General features: G+C 44.3%; 1 long non-coding RNA gene across 1 annotated transcript; it reads left to right on the top strand.

Annotated features, from left to right (window-relative positions):
* Window positions 1–312: 312 nt before the first annotated feature.
* On the top strand, window positions 313–1,552 carry LOC309363159. Its single transcript, XR_014165285.1, has 3 exons — window positions 313–448; window positions 644–670; window positions 1,386–1,552. It is a non-coding gene; the product is annotated as an uncharacterized lncRNA (long non-coding RNA).
* Window positions 1,553–4,536: the final 2,984 nt, after the last annotated feature.

The following is a 4,536-nucleotide window of genomic DNA, read 5'->3' as shown; positions in this document are numbered from 1 at the left end:
GTCTGTGAAGGAGTTTGAGCGCTTTCACAAACACTTGGGTTGCTGTTGGCCCTAGTTTATCTAAGGGTCCCTCCTTGGAAGCGACGCAGGGATTGAATCCAGTGGCAGTTAAAAACCAAGACTTAATCCTAAGAAACGGCACATAGCCCATGGCACATTGCACACACCATCACATGCTGTCTTGTTTATTTTTACGGGGGGGGGGGTGTCACAGACAAAGGTTGCTTACTAGCTAATCCGTTCAAGGCTCCAAAACTGCATCAGCTCAGCCAACACATTTGATTGGAAGGTTGTGCCTTTATAAGAGAGAAGTTGGATCCAGGTGAACCGTCAGTTTGTGACATCCCTCCAAGAATCTTGAGAATCTTCTTCTCCTCTTCAGTGATCGTCATGAAATTCTGGGTCCTCCTTTTGGTTGTTTGGGTTGCTTTTGCCATGGTGTCCGCAGGTAAGTAGTTGACACTCATTTATCCTTTTTACTGATGGAAGGATTAGGCAAATGTGTTTATTAGGGGGAAATGGCCCCCAAATGCTGATGAATTTTCATGAGGTCTAAGTAAACAGAGCAGTAGAATAACTTCAGCCAACCTAGGCTGTCAATGACTGGAAGGAGGTCTCACACTTTCCTACTTTCTCCCTCTAGGACCATATGAAGGTGAACACGGGACTGGTGAGTATCTTGGCATTCAAAATGGGAACCACTGTCGATCAGCAAAACTGTTTGCCTCCGTTTCCTACCCTTCCCTACGAACATAAGATGAACGGGCTGGATCAGGCCAACATCTCATCCAGTCCAGCATCCTGTTCCCACAGTTGTCGCAGGATGCCCCTGGGAAGCCTACAATATCCTATGAGTGCAGCAGTACTCTGCCCACCTGCAGTTGAATTCAACTCGTAGCAGATGATAGATTTGTCCTCATGAATTTATCTAATGCTCTATTAGAACCACCCAAGTAGGTGACCATCACTGATATGACCCTCTTCACTTTGCTTTTCAACTTTTGCCCGTCCTGTGATTTTTTGTTGTTTCATCTTTTGAAATCAGATTTGACTGTATTGGATTTTTTTGGCAATTGGCCATTTACATGTATGTTTAGTTTAATAGCACTGTGGGCACTGCTCCCTCCTGGCTTGACAACACATCTTCCGCCAGGTCCTGAATGTCCAGAATTGCCACCCTTCTGGTCACATCCATGACCAACTGTTCTAGGGTACAATCATTTAGACCTTCTAGAAATACCTTCTTTGATGTGCAAGACTTTCCTGTAAATAAACTAAGTAGGCAGGCTTGCTGTGACAGCGCAGAGCTGCCAAGGGCACAGGACATCCATGGAGTCTGTGTCCCTGAAAGGAACTAACAATCCTGTCTTCAACTCTCATTCCAGATCCTATACCTGCAGAGCATGATCCTCTCCAAGACTCTGTGAATCAAGACCGTCTTCTAGGCGGTCTCTTAAGACTTTGGAGACGCTAGTAGGATCTGGATGTCAACAATAACACATTTGTATGCTGAATGGTGATACCAATAAAGTAGACATTTTAGTTGCAACAACTTTGTGTGGGAAATGCGTGCCTTTATTCTTTCATCCTTCATGTACCATATGCAAAATATGAATGTGGCTCCATGTCAGAACACTCCAATCAAGAGTGTCAGGACTCATTATGGTATTAGCTCAATGCAGCTCAACCTAAATACACGGCGACTTCTTGAAGGCATTAAAAACAAATAGATTTAGCCAGAGGAAAACTGAAGGGTGGAGTGTGTCTAGCAGGAAAGCTAAATGGCGCCATTGTCTTTCAGTCTCCTCCTCGTTGTCCAGTGGGAGTGGTGCAGAGGCATATGATAGAACCCAGTGCCCGAGTGCCATGGGGAGGCTGACTAAGTGAGGCCACAAAAAAACTTACCCCCTGACATCAGGTGCCAGCAGGGAAGGAGGGAGCTGTCTGGCCTTAGAGACACCTGGGTGTGTGTGGGTGTGTCATTCTCTGCCTGGGTACCACAGCCAGCTCAGGGAGGGAAGGGTGAGGGAGCAAATCACTCCATGGGCTCACAATGCCTTGCCTGCTGACATCATGGGACATTCAGGGAGAAGGCCAGAGACTATGAAATGAATGAAACTTAAGTTTCAGGGCCCCTAGTCACAGAAGAGTGGGACGCGGGTGGCGCTGTGGGTAAAACCTCAGCGCCTAGGGCTTGCTGATCGCATGGTCAGCGGTTCAAATCCCCACGGCGGGGTGAGCTCCCGTCTTCGGTCCCAGCTCCTGCCCACCTAGCAGTTCGAAAGCACCCCTTAAAGTGCAAGTAGATAAATAGGTACTGCTTTCTAGCAGGAAGGTAAACGGCGTTTCCGTGTGCTGCGCTGGTGCTGGCTCGCCAGAGCAGCTTCGTCATGCTGGCCACGTGACCCGGAAGTGTCTCCGGACAGCGCTGGCCCCTGGCCTCCTAAGTGAGATGGGCGCACAACCCTAGAGTCGGACATGACTGGCCCGTACAGGCAGGGGTACTTTTACCTTATCCTAATCACAGAAGAACCTTTGGTCCACATTGCTTAATTTTTGGGGAATACTAGACCCAATCTGAGTCACACAACTCAAAAACTAAAAGACATACATTTTTCGGCTCCCGATTCCGGTATGCCTTAGCGGAGGCAGCTCCCACGACAGCGGGAGATCGTTGGCGAAGGAAAAACAAGAATGATTGAGGCTAATTATCCTTGCAAGTTCCCCCCAGGGACAGAGGGGAATGGACTTCACTCGCAGTTCATATCAGTACCTGGCTCTCGCTCCAGAATGGAAAGCGGGAGGCAGGGAGGTGCTGAGTGCAAAAGTACTTACCCTGCTGAAAACCCTCCTACGCCACCATTAAGAAGCAGAGGTTCTCCTGCTAAATAGAGCTTAATTCAGACTAAAGTACTGGCGCATGCTAGAAGAGATGAGATAATAAACTGCGGAACAGAACCAGCTGCAAGGTTGTTAAGGTTTGAACCTGAGAGAAAACTTCATTCGGTGCAAAAGACAGTGTGGGGGAAGGGAACCCGCAGCTTCTTTATATGAAGTTTCTTCTTCTGTATTTATGATTCAGCAAACCTCCCTTGAATGTTAATTCAAATTATATATGTACATGTAAGGAGGAATGAAACTGGATTATAGAGCTGGAATACAACATTAAATGGAACTGTGTTTGTAAAAAAAAGGGGGAAGGGAGCGAAGCTCTATTTTGTGAAAGGTTTACAATGGAAAGTTAGAGCTGACCATTTCCCATCCTTTATCATTTACGAAGTGAACTGAATAACACTAAAAGGACTTGGAATCTAATTTAATTGGAACAATAATTGCTCATTTATCTTCAGTTGGACGAAAGGATAAAATAAGTCTGCAATCTTGCCAAGGAACTGATAAGGTTCATTACAAAGCCATCTGCAGTTCAACAGACCACACTTCTTCCCAGGCTGAGAAGGAAAATGGTGAAAACAGGTTATTTATTGGGACAGGGTGATTTTTGCAGCTGTTCTTAAAGTTGTAAAACAATGAAGCACGGGGCGGAGCAATGGAGAAATTTCTGAAACTACAATGAGATATCAGCTCCGCCCAAGGCATGATGGAGAACAGTAGCAACAGGGAAAAGATAGACATCACACACGTAGTTCTACAAATCATTTAATGTGTCAACATGAATGGAAGTTATTAATATTGCAGTTGTTGTATAAGGGATTATTATTTTGACTGGAATGTAATTGAAATTAATAAGATTTTGTGATGAAACAGTGAAACCAGCTATGAACAAATAGGCACAAGATCTTGGATATAACATCATGCCAGCTGACTGGGAACAGTTATGTACCACAGGTATGAAATTTACGGCATGTAATGCCTTAAGAGAGAATATTATGAAAATGATGTACAGGTGGTACATGACACCAGTCAAGCTTGCAAAAATCTACCATTTGCCCGATAATAAATGTTGGAAATGCAAAGAGACTGAAGGTACATTCTTTCACCTTTGGTGGACGTGCCCAAGGATTAAGGCTTTCTGGGAGATGATATATAATGAAATGAAAAGGGTATTTAAATATACCTTCTTGAAGAAACCAGAGGCCTTTCTCCTGGGCTTAGTCGGCCAATTGGTGCCAAAGAAGGATAGAACCTTTTTTTCTGTATGCAACAACAGCAGCAAGAATACTCATCGCAAAGTATTGGAAGACACAAGATCTACCCACACTGGAAGAGTGGCAGATGAAGGTGATGGACTTTATGGAACTGGCTGAAATGACTGGCAGAATCCGAGACCTGGGAGAAGAGTTGGTGGAAGAAGACTGGAAAAAAATTAAAGACTATTTGCAGAAATATTGTAAAATTAATGAATGCTAAAATGATGTTGAAATGAACCTAAGTGGTATTTGGCAACAAGGCTATCAGGAATATATTTAAGTGATTGACAATGGAAGAAACTACAAAAACTAGACTATGCTGAAGTACAAAGTTAATATAAATGAATGAAGGGAAGAATTTGCTGAATAGAATATGGGATTGGGAATA

The sequence above is a fragment of the Podarcis melisellensis genome (assembly GCF_964234715.1).
Source record: "Podarcis melisellensis genome assembly, chromosome: 2".
NCBI lineage: Eukaryota > Metazoa > Chordata > Lepidosauria > Squamata > Lacertidae > Podarcis > Podarcis melisellensis.
This window is presented reverse-complemented; position numbering and strand designations above follow the sequence as displayed.